We start from the raw sequence: 13,592 nt of genomic DNA, 5'->3' as shown, positions 1-13,592 counted from the left end.
TGCTTTAGTAGCTTCCTTCCACACACGATTGACTTCACACTTAGCGGTAGGACGCAAGGAAGGCCAGTGTTGAACTTGGTTGCAGTGTTTGGATTGATCCTGTGACCTTTGACCTTTAATCACTTAAACCCTATACTTAGTTGACCGGAGTCCCCGAGGGCTCTAAACCTCCTGTTATCACGCTACACTCAATATTTTGACCAAGAATAGCCGATCTACAGTACAACATCTAGTTCACAACCACTTTCAATCACATTCAACCTGGAGATTGGGCATATCATTACAAAAAAAAAACAATTATAATCAGAAAATAGCTCAAATAAATTATAAAATAATGCGTTGAGAGCTTGTAGATAGGCTTAAAGGACGACTTCACCCATTTTCAACCTATCTTCATATAATTGGTCCTCACTGATGCTCATGATAATATGGTAAAACATAAATCTACTTGGCCTGTGTCTCATAGGTGGGCTGTGGGCAGTTCAGAAACCCACCTACTGGGCCGGACCGCTGGCCTAGCGAGCCGGGCACTTAGGCTCAATGCAGCCTGACAGTGCGTTGCGGGTTCGAGTCCCGTTCCCGACGACCTATGCTATTTTTGGGGTGCGACACCGGAGCTGAATGTAAATCTGGCATAACTCCAACCCCAACCCCGAAACCTAACATCTAAATGTCTAATTCTAACCCCAACCTGAGGACATTTGGCCCTCACAGGTATAGCGCGCACACACACACACACACACACACACACACACACACACACACACACACACACACACACACACACACACACACACACACACACACACACACACACACACACACACACACACACACACACACACAGATCCGTCCTATAAGCTCAGCCCAGGGTTTATCCCTAGGCTGTTGGCTCTGCTCTGACTGATGTGTTTATAGCCTGGTTCAGACCCAAGGCTCTAATAGAACACACATACTAATGCTGCTGATGTATTTTATCTGCTCTGCAATGGGGACTCTATTGAGAAACTGTAGTGTGTGTGTGTGTGTGTGTGTGTGTGTGTGTGTGTGTGTGTGTGTGTGTGTGTGTGTGTGTGTGTGTGTGTGTGTGTGTGTGTGTGTGTGTGTGTGTGTGTGTGTGTGTGTGTGTGTGTGTGTGTGTGTGTGTGAGAGCGAGGGTGTGTATAAGGTGCATGTGGTTTGTGTATAGTAGTATACACACAATTATGTGGATCATGGCTGTCACAGTGTTTGTGTGCGGTTGTGCATGTGGATGATATATGCATGTCAACGCGAGAGTGAGCGTGTGTGTGTTGGTTTGGGTGTGTGTATGTGTGCGCCCATAATGTGTGTGTACTGTATATGAGTGCTTGTATCTGTGTGTCTAGGCATCTGCATGTGCATGTGTGTGTGTGTGTGTGTGTGTGTGTGTGTGTGTGTGTGTGTTGACATGTTTTATCGCACACTGAGATCCCATCTATGTTTCATTGTAAATCCTTCCACACCACTTGTCTCCATCAAATGCCCATCTCCCTGTGTGTGTGTGTGTGTGTGTGTGTGTGTGTGTGTGTGTGTGTGTGTGTGTGTGTGTGTGTGTGTGTGTGTGTGTGTGTGTGTGTGTGTGTGTGTGTGTGTGTGTGTGTGTGTGTGTGTGTGTGTGTGTGTGTGTGTGTGTGTGTGTGTGTGTGTGTGCATGTGCGCGCGCGCGCATCTGCCTACAGAGGAGAGGATCAGTCTTGTAATAGCCCTTCCATTCCACCTATATCATCACTGACAGCCTGGCCACAGCTATGTGTCTGGCCTACTCACAAGCACACACTACAAACAATAACACTGCATTATAGCTCCTCTAATGCAGTGCTGCTTCTCAACCTTTTTATTGAGCTCTGGACTACATTAGCATATTTCAAATGATTCTGAAGGACCACCGTACTCCACCTCCATACTGTATATCGCTGCTATCCGGCAAACACCTTGTATCTCCATTTTTCAGGTTTTATGTTTTTTTAATTAATTCCACATTTCATGAGTTGCGCGCCAGTGTCGTGTTGTGCACCGAACTTAGCCGAACTACAAGCTCTTGTAGTTTCTTTGTTGCAAGACACTGTGGGCAATAAAGTATTGTGTGTGTGTGTGTGTGTGTGTGTGTGTGTGTGTGTGTGTGTGTGTGTGTGTGTGTGTGTGTGTGTGTGTGTGTGTGTGTGTGTGTGTGTGTGTGTGTGTGTGTGTGTGTGTGTGCGCGCACACTATATATATACACACACACACACACACACACACACACACACACACACACACACACACACACACACACATAATAATACTTACATAGATACAGTATATGCCAGCACTGAAGATGCGGCCAGCAGCAACAACAACATCTATATTGCCTTGCGAGGTGTTTTCCTCCCATATAGAATAATAATAACACAATCTGCAGTGTGGGAACAATTTCACCTCTGACCGGAAGGTACTGTAGCTGGGGCGGATAGAAATGATCATTTAATATGTGGGTGTCACCATAGCGACAGAGTGGCTACAGTAAACAAAAGCACGGCCCCGTTTTTTTGTCAAACCAGAATCATTGCCTTGTGGTCATTACTGGAAGGAAGGAAAGGGGGAATCCCATTTTACAAATGTCGTGCTGGGAGATTGCTTGCTGGTGTGAGCCTGTGTGCTCATTTTTATTGAATATTGCCACCATTTTACTGTATATAACATGTTAGGGCCTGTTATTTAATCTGCACTCTCAGCACTTCTCTCTGTACCATTCCTTCCTATGCCTACAGTGGTGGAAAAAGTATATATACTCAAGTATTCAAGTACAAAATACACAAATTTCACTTGAATTATTTTTAATATGAATGCATTGCTGTAATGACATTTAGAACATAAAAAAGTGAATATTTTGAAAAAGTAGACATTTTCAAAAATACTGAAAATAGTCGATCTACAGTACAAGCTCACCGCACCACAACGCGTTGTGAGCTTGTAGATCGGCTATTTTAACTATATTTGATTAAATGGTTAATTTGCTATATATTTTTGTGTATGTTTGGGTCCGAAGAGAGAAATGGGTCCCTTCGTAGAAATAGCAGTGTAGTCAAAAATACATTATTTCTATTTGAAAAGTAGCGGGGAGTAAGTAATGTGCTTGCAATAAAAAAAGGTACTTAAGTACAATACTCGAGTAAATGCACTTAGTTACCGTCCACCTCTGATAGCATGTTGGGCCGTGTCTTTTTGCACTGTCAGCACTTCTCTCTGTACCCTTGGTTCCTATACCTTAAATAGGAGTTTGTCTAAGTCTCTTCAGTGAAGGCTTGGTTTGTGTCAGAGGTCAGAGGTCAGCCTCCCAAGGCGTTGGATAGGCTGCAGCAGTGTGGAGCATCTTCCCCGTAATGCAGATAACATGTATGTCAGCCCTTTGACAATGAAAACGCTCTGTACATAGTTTTGTCTGATGTTGAAGGAAAACAGGCGAGTGCAGAGGGAACACTTACACAATTGGGGAGTGCGCACACACACACACACACACACACACACACACACACACACACATACACATACACACACACACACACACACACACACACACACACACACACACACACACACACACACACACACACACTAGAGGGTAGCATGGGTCCAAAAAATTGGACCCGAACCGAAACAGATCCGAGGATATTTGAACCGAACCGAACAGACCCTAGAAAGAAATCAAATTTACTGGACCCTACCCGAAACAGCACCGAGAATGATTGGATCCGGTCCGAAACGGAGCCGATTAAAATTGGACCCGATCCTAAATGGACCCGAGGGAAATGGAGCCGTCCGGCCGGGTCTTTAGACCCGAACCGTGCGATGCTATATTATGCTTATTTTCTCCATAACATCGAGACTGGTCGTCTCAGCAAGTCAGCGCCTCTCCGAGGCGAGCTACAGCGGAGGGTTGCGTCATGCAGAAGTTGAACAGCTACGTTTTCACAGACTTTCATATCCCCCCAGCTCAACCTATGAATTAACATAGGAATGAGCCTAGATGCATATCAATTGTCCATTGTGTGACCTGTCCTGTTGTAGGTGTTAAAATGAAATGAATAAAGTGGGCATGAGTGAACTGCTGCGCAACGAATAGGCTACCAAAACTATGAAAACACCCGCCTGGTATTCCTAAACATATCAGTAAACTATGCCTAAACCTAACCTTATTCCTAATCTTAACCTCAGTAAAACTATGCCTAATCCTAAACCTATTTCTACCCTTATCCTCAGTAAAACAAATACAAGAATACAAGAACCGCTGGTCCGCCTGAAAAATGGGGGTGAGGGTGTTTTGGGGCGAGCTGTGCCAGAGCCTTTCCCTGCGCGACACCGTCGCCCAACTTTCACCACTTTATCCATTGCAGACAGACAGACACTGTGCTTGCATAATATCCACGACCCACACGTGTTCGGGCCCCTTTATCGACAATTGGGTCCGGCTTGGTTCAGATTCTATCAGTGACACCTCGGAAAATCCCGGTTCTGTTTATCAACACCGAGCGAACACCCTACTCAGCGCTGATTAGGAGGAGAGGTGTTGTGGCGTATCAAAAATAGCAGACATACAAGCTCACAAAGCGGCGCGTTGCGACGTGCTGTGAGCTTGTAGCTCTGATATTTTCAACGCGCGACACCATCGTACAACGAATAGGCTATTCTATAACTGCAGCGCGCAGCAGAGCAGGCTGTCGGGATTAAACCACACAGTCAGATCATGATAAAAACTTTAAATGATTATGATTTTAATGGTTGTAGCCAACTACTTTATCCAAATAATAATATTTCTAGGCTTAAATGATAAAATAGCCTAATAACAGCATTTTCCCAACCGGCCACGGTGGCCGGTGGTGTTTATAATTACCGGCCAATTAAACATTTTACCGGTCGATGGCCGGTAAATACTGGCTACCGGAATCCCTGAGAGATATATATATATATATATATATATATATATATAGTTGTTTTTTTAAAGCTCGGGTCCTCACGGGTCCATACGGGTCTATCCATTTCAAATGGATCCGACCAAGCCCCGTGGGAATTGGAACCTACCCGACCCTGCCCGACAGGCAAGTCAATATTTTTGGACCCGAAAATGTTCGGTTCTCGGTTCGGGTCTCGGGTATTCGGTTCCGGGTGGACCCATGCTACCCTCTAACACACACACACACACACACACACACACACACACACACACACACACACACACACACACACACACACACACACACAAACACAGGTGCACAGACGAGAACACATCCTGGCCGCCACCAACCACTTATCGTCGCTGTCGGTTGGAAACCCTGTATGTCCAAAACCATTACTGCAGGAAATGGGGGAAAAATATAACCTGTGTTTTCAAAGGATCCAATGTCATACATTAATACTTTTCATTGGTTCAATATTTATAAAACCCACACACACTTAACCACTTTCAACCTGGTGGTCTACTGTATTTTGGGCATGTGAGGTGAAAAATCATGCATGCAAAGTATCGAGCTTGAGGAACCGAATAGAACAAGGCGCCATGTTCTTTTCTGTCGCCCTATTACTTTTAATGGCGTGCTCGTTCTTGATAAAACAGGGGCATAAATTTTAGCCTGACACTCAGCCTTAATTTTCAATTGGTTTCACTCCATTATTCCATCTGAAAGCCCTCTCAGTGCGGCCGTTTTCTGAGATGGGGGCGTGGCCAAAGTGGGACTCTTTGGTGATAGGTTCATTACATTACATTACATTACATTACATTACAGTCATTTAGCAGACGCTTTTATCCAAAGCGACTTACAATAAGTGTATTCAACATAGGTAGGGAACGAAAACTACTAATCACCAGAAGTCTTTAGTGCATTTTCTGCAAAAACAAGCAACCAAGAGTATACCTAGCGCTAAAGTAAAAGTGCAATATATCAGCTACCTATTTCCTTAAACAGATGAGACAAAATAGCTAAATCAAATGAGCATGAGCTAAAACAAATAAGTGTATCGACTAAACAAGATCCAATAAACAATACAACAATAGAAAACAAGCGTTCGTATAACTAGTTAACAACAAGTAGGTCAGGCAGAGAGGAAGGGTAGTGTTTCCTGAAGAGGTGGGTTTTCAGCCTGCGGCGAAATATGGGCAGTGACTCTGCTGTCCTAACATCAGTGGGAAGTTCATTCCACCACTGTGGGGCCAGAACAGAAAAGAGTCGTGACCGTGTGGATCGGCCAGAAGGACCCTTGAGTGACGAGGCAATCAGTCGCCCGAGGTGGCAGACCGAAGTGGTCGGGCAGGGGTGTAGGCATCGACCATAGCCCGGAGGTAAGAAGGAGCTGTTCCTTTCACTGCCCTATAGGCTAGCACCAGGGTTTTGAACTGGATGCGAGCTGCTACGGGGAGCCAGTGTAGAGAACGGAGAAGGATAGTTGTGTGGGAGAACTTGGGGCGGTTGAACACCAGACGAGCCGCAGCTTTCTGAACTAGCTCCAGAGGTCTGATGGCAGATGCCGGAGCACCAGCAAGGAGGGAGTTGCAGTAGTCCAGGCGGGAGATGACGAGAGCCTGGATAAGCACCTGGGCTGCCTTCTCCGTGAGGAAGGGGCGAATCCTCCTGATGTTGTAGAGGAGGAATCTGCAGGACCTTGTCACTGATGCGATGTTTGCCGAGAACGTCAGTTGATCGTCCAGGGTCACACCCAGATTCTTCGCAGTCCGAGTTGAGGTCACCACAGCATTATCAATGGTGATGGCCATGTCTCGGTGCGGACAGCCCTTCCCCGGGAGGAACATCAGCTCGGTCTTGTCCAGGTTGAGCTTCAGGTGGTTTGTCGACATCCACTCCGAGATGTCAGCCAGACAAGCAGCAATGCGTGCCTCCACTTGGGTATCAGAGGGGGGAATGAGAGGATCAGCTGGGTGTCATCGGCATAGCAGTGGTAGGAAAAGCCATGGGAGTGGATGACAGCACCCAGAGATGTAGTGTAGAGAGAGAAAAGAAGAGGACCCAGAACCGAGCCTTGGGGAACCCCAGTTGTGAGCCTGTGTGGTTCTGACACAGACCCTCTCAGCATCACCTGGTAGGAGCGACCCGTCAGGTAGGATGCAAACAGGGAGAGTGCAGAGCCTGAGACACCCATGCCCTCGAGGGTGGAGAGGAGGATCTGATGGTTCACCGTGTCGAACGCTGCAGACAGGTCCAGGAGTATCAGAACGGAGGAGAGAGAGTTCGCTCTAGTGGCATGGAGCGACTCCGTCACTGCCAGGAGGGCAGTCTCTGTCGAGTGACCCACTTTGAACCCAGACTGGTTGGAGTCCAGGAGGTTGTTCTGGTGGAGATAGGAGGACAGTTGTTCATACTGGATCATCCCCATACCCATTGGGCCGGTTAGATTTTCAACCAAGGAAACCCTGCCTTGGACAGCGTCACCAGACCCCTGAATTGCAGATACATTTTTTAATGGCTAGCGATTCAGAGGCTGGAGCCAGGCTACATTAATTTATGAAAGAAATATATATATATAATAATTAAAAGATGAAATATGGAGATACAAGGTTTCTGCTGTACACTCCTACAGTATAGAAAGCAGTGGATGTGCTGACAGTGATTGTAAGTCATGTCAGAACTGAGGAGGAGACATCTGTTGCTGCTCTCCTCCATAGAATGAATGAAGTGTGAAAGGTCACGGCCTCTCTAATCCCACCTGGTCCTCTTCTGCCACAGACTGTAGTCATTGTTCTACTGCTGCTGCATGGCCCCTCTGGGCCACCGTCTCCAAGCGAGCATTCTCAGACAGACGCACTATCGTACTACGTGTGTACAGGACTGTTCAACACACCCATGCATTACACACACACACACACACACACACACACACACACACACACACACACACACACACACACACACACACACACACACACACACACACACACACACACACTAATGCAGTGGTTCGCAAACTTTTTCATGTCAAGGACCATCAAATTGATATATATTTGACCGTGGACTCCCCCATCTGAAATTGTTTTGTGTGCCAGGGACCACCGGAAGAGACAATTTGTGTAAAAAAAAAACATTATTTAAAATACACTTTCAAAATGTTTCTAAAATGTTCAAAAGCCAACGTATAAAATATGGATAAAGTGGTTAAAGTGATTGTGATGCTGTATTAACCCCTCAAAGACCCAAGGGGTCCCTGGGCTCTACTTTGAGAACCACTGCACTAATGTATATTAGTGCGTGCACGGGTGACGGCACACAGCTCGTTTCACAGGGACCCCCCAAGGACCCCCCAAGGATCCCACTTTGAGAACCACTGCTTTAGAGAGTGACTTGTGAATCTGTCACAAGTCACATGTGTGAACACCTTGTCTACGGTCCAAGTCACAAACAGAGACACACACTTTAATTTAACTTGCGGCCAATAGTCTGAACAAAATGTGTTTAAGACACCAGATGAGCTGTTAGTAAGCAGCACTGAAGGTTTTAAAGGATGCATAAGGATTATAAGTGTTTGTTCAGACACGATGGTGTGCAAATTATACAAAGATTACAAAGTAATCAGACTAAAAACAGTGGTATATATATTCATCAGAGCTTTGCATAAAACAGCATAAACATGTATGCATTTGCAAACAAGGGAGTCCTACATTCCAACGGTGAACACAGATAATACGATGGGTGTAATTCTGAATTAAAAGCACTGAATAATTACACCTTTTGAGGGCTGTGTCGGCGTGTGTAGCTCCCTCACACTCCTGTTAGTTTTGTTGAACCTCTAAGGCAGCTCTGTAGATTTGGCTGCAACCCCCCCCCCCCCCTCCCCCATACAAGATTTGTGTTGTTAAAATCGTTCAAGATTTTTTTTAAATAGCTGATCTATAGTACAAGTTCACGACCGTTGTGTGAGCTTGTAGATTGATTATGTGATCTGTATGATATAGGTTTAAAGAGGTTAAGCTACAGCTACAGTTTTGATGCTACAGTATATTGAACTAATTTTGCTGGGGACCCCCAGGAACCCTCCTAAGGACCCCTTGGGGTCCCCGGACCCCACTTTGGGAACCACTGCGCCAGTTTACCTTGTTTTTTAATTTGGCATAGACATAATATAGTCTGGTGTCCAAAACTGTTACTTTTCAGGATTCAAATTCAAAAGTATCAAAAGTAGCAGATCTACAAGCTCAAAACGCGTCGCTTCGCACCACGTTTCAAGCTTGTAGATCTGCTACTTTTGATACTTTTGTGTGACGCTGTAGTATGAAGTAGGGCATTAATTTACGGAAAAACACAACAAGTTAGAATATGGAGATAAGAGGTTTCTGCCCGACAGCAACAATATTTTATACTGTAGTACAGTAAGTACACAGTAAGAATCTTGACAAAATAACACTTTAATCCTCAACCCTTGTTGTGAGAAGCTGAATGGTTTTGGACATATTGTTTTGGAAGAGAACAGTCAGATGAACTGACCCCCATCCCCTGGTGGTTTCACATTCTTCCATTTAATTCAATTCAAGCCCAACCTGTTTCATACCAATGAGCTGAGAACGTACGGTTCTCAGCTCTGGACTCATTTCTAAAGGTCATCATATTGAAAGGATTCCAAGGGATTAAAAAACAGGGGGGAAAGAGAAAAGACCCTGGCCCGCTGGCCCAGTCAGTCCTCTGAAAGTAAAAGACTTCATATTTTCTTTTATTTTGAGTGGTTTGACTTCAGTGACTTCTACAAATGGAACTTGTGTGTTAGTTTTTGCGTATATAAATTTCAAGTGAATAGTGCTATACAACGTCGTACAGCGGGGTTGCACGCTGAAAATAGCTGATCTACAAGCTCGCAAATGCGTCACAATGCAACGCGCTGTGAGCTTTTAGATCAGCTATTTTCGACAAAGTATATAAATCAGACAAACTTTCTTCTTTGCTGGCTTCACCTTCCTCATCTCTGTTCTTCTTCCGTCTTCCTGAAATTCTTTGTTCCTGCACACACACACACACACACACACACACACACACACACACACACACACACACACACACACACACACACACACACACACACACACACACACACACACACAGTCACACACAGTCACACACACACACACACACACATACACACACACACACACACACACACACACACACACACACACACACACACACACACACGCAGAGGAGGGGAGGCCAGACGGGGGTCGAGTATAAAGAAAAGGAGTAGCGTTTTTTGAGAGAAACCAGAAATGTATGAAAAAGTCTGTTCATGTTCCCTAAAGTCTGAGCTTCCCGTCAGCAATGGAACGACACGTTGACAAATCACCCTGGAAGACATTCAACAGAACAACACGCATTCATTCTTTTGAATATTGAGTTGAGTTCAAATCACAGTTCAAAACGTGTTCCTTTTTTGTCTGTCTCCATTTCTCTGCACCTTTCATGTGGAGAGATTATAATATCCCTAAAGCCTTTCCTTATGCCACTGTTCTCTCCAGAGTCTGATTAGATCAAATCTATGATTTTTTTTCTCCCCACCAATTCATTAATGTATGATATGGCATTTAACAAATGCATATATACAGTAGATAATGTTGATTCAAGGCCTCAAGCTACAGAGAAAAAAAGAAGAAAGGAGGGAAAAAAGCAATTATATTATTATTTGCCATTTGCCACTGTTTGTCCTGGAATGACATCTAGTAAAAAGTATTTTTTTCATATAGACCTAGTGGAAAACAAACTTACGGAAGTAGTACACCACACAGTACAATCATCAGTGTTCTTTGAAAGCTTCAATCTGCCCCTTATTTTAATGAATACAATGTAGTTTTAACCAATCTGTATGGTAGAGTATGTTAATACAATATACTGTAACTAGTACATTTGTCTGGTAGAGTATGTTAATACAACATAATATAACTAGTTAATCTGTATGGTAGAGAATGTAAATACAATATAACTAGTTTATCTGTATGGTAGAGTATGTTAATACAATATAACTAGTTAATCTGTATGGTAGAGAATGTAAATACAATATAACTAGTTTATCTGTATGGTAGAGTATGTTAATACAATATAACTAGTTAATCTGTATGGTAGATTATGTTAATACAATATAACTAGTTTATCTGTATGGTAGAGTATGTTAATACAATATAACTAGTTAATCTGTATGGTAGAGAATGTTAGTACAATAACTAGTACTGTAATCTGCAGTGGTTGGAGGTGGTCTGCCTGCTCTTCCATCGAGAAAAGACCCTGGTGTCTGCTAGGACACCTATTGGTTGACAAGTGGTACTGCCTGAAGGGTAGTACATCAAAGTTACAGATTGCAGCTTTATTCTATTCTATTCTATTCGTATTCATCAAGTTGTAGGAAATGCTACCTGTAACCTTTGCTGTGGTATTGCCATGCTCACACATTTTGCACAGGGAACGGAACCTCAAACTTTGGCATTATGGGTGCCAATGCTCTGCCCCATTGAACTCTATAGGGAACGGAACTTCAAACCTTGGCAAGATTCACTGCCCTGCAGTGGTGGAAGAAGTACTCAGATATTTTACGTAAGTAAAGGGTAGCAATACCACAATATAAAAATACTCTGTTAAAAGTAAAAGGCCTGTGTTCAAAATGTAACTTGAGTAAAAGTACAAAACTATTGGCAATCTGGCATCAAAATGTACTTTAACACATTGGGTGCCAGAGGTTTATTAAAATATTATACGTTGAGTGCCTGCATTTCTTCCATCCACTTGCGTTATACGTTTCGTGCTGTAGAAGCCCCGACGCGGAAGTGCATGTAAACAAAGCGTGCGTGCGAGACGGCGGAGGGTCCCGACTAACGCCTGGAACAATAATATTTCCAACGCGATCCTCCATTGCAGCGTGATCGCCGATCGAAAACGGCTCGTTTCAACCACGTTAAAAAGAAATGGAGATATCAAGCTTTTAGTCAAGGAGATAACATTGAAAATGCCGACCGGAAGGATTTTTGACATGGAGCCAGATCCAGCCTCTTCTTCTCAGAAACTCCTTGGGTGATGTCAAAGTTTCGTTATAGCGCCCCACGTGGCCCACTCGTATAACAATAGAATTGGGTCAAAAACGGTCCGGACCGTTTTCGGCACTTCTCGTTTGGATCCTCAAAAACGGTCCGGACCGTTTTTGGCATTCAATGTGTTAAGTACCAAAAGTACAAGTACAAAATTGTTTGAAAATAGCAGATCTACAAGCTCACAACAATAGTCTACGTATAAAATAGGGCTGAAGTGGTTGTATGTGTTATAATATAATAATTTATATATGCAAAGTAACTAGTAACTAAAGTTTTCAAATAATTGTAGTGGAGTAAAAGTACAACATTTGCCTGTAGTGGAGTAGAAGTAAAAGTATTGACAATTGGAAATACTCCGGTAAAGTAAAAATACCTCAAAATTTGACTTAAGTACAGTGCTTGAGTAAATGTTCAGTTACTTTACACCACTGCTGCCCAGTTATGTTCTGCCCATTTCACAGAGTGTGTGTGCTCTATCCGTAGAGCTATACGGAGAATGGAGCCCCTACCTTGGCTCTGCTAGAACGTTGCCTTGGGAACCAGTGGTTCCTGAGCCGCATGTGGGCCCATATAGGTCAGGAATCTATCTCCTGTTTGCGTAGTGTAAGGCAGCTTGATGTGGAAGTACAGCCGCTGGACATGACGCTAGTATGTCGCAGGTTCTTACCCCCCAATCCCACCCTTGATGCTGAGTGCCAAGCAGGGAGGGCATTGGTTACTGTTTTTGTTTTTGTGACATGCACTATTCACTGGCCTTAGAAGGATCCCTGGCTAATAAGCCTTATATGCCTTGCCCTCTATAACTCAAATACATATTTAAAAACACCTTAAATATTTTATTCATTAAGTTGATGATGTAATTTGTTCATTTGTGGTCCAGTCCTATGAGATGTATAGAATGCATGTGCTAATAAAAAAACAACGTAATACTTCCTAAGGTTAATATGAGCATCAAAACAATATTTTAAATATGTTTGTATCTCCACAGTTGTGTGTGTTTTTTTTTTTAATTAACACCCTACTTGATCATACTACAGTACTTACTTACTGCCCTTTATGCCGGCTGGCATGTAGGGCAGCAACAAAGGATCTCCACTTCTGTCTGTTCTGGGTCAGCGTCTTTATAGAATCCCAGGTGAGATGCAGGGTGTTCAGCTCTCCCTCCACTGTCCTATACGCCAGGTGTTCTTGGGTCGGCCTTTTTTACGTTTACTGTCTGGTGTCCAGTGATCATACTACAGTGTCACACAAATAGCATCAAAAGTAAGGTAGGGCTCACCAAAATCAGTATTTGAATCACAGCCCCAAAAATCTGGCATCAGTTAGGCTCCACTAGTACCCTGCTTTTCTAGATCTCCTGTCAACATGAGCACCATTCTTCTATCCATAGAGCTACACAACCGATGCCAGGCCTAACCTTCCCAGCGTTGGTGCCAACCAAATGAGCTATCCAGGGACTGTGTGTGTGTGTGTGTGTGTGTGTGTGTGTGTGTGCGTGTGCGTGTGCGTGCACATGTACTACAGTCAAATCCAG

This window comes from Gymnoscopelus braueri (assembly GCF_963280865.1).
Source record: "Gymnoscopelus braueri genome assembly, chromosome: 6".
In the NCBI taxonomy this organism is placed as follows: Eukaryota; Metazoa; Chordata; class Actinopteri; order Myctophiformes; family Myctophidae; genus Gymnoscopelus; species Gymnoscopelus braueri.
This window is presented reverse-complemented; position numbering follows the sequence as displayed.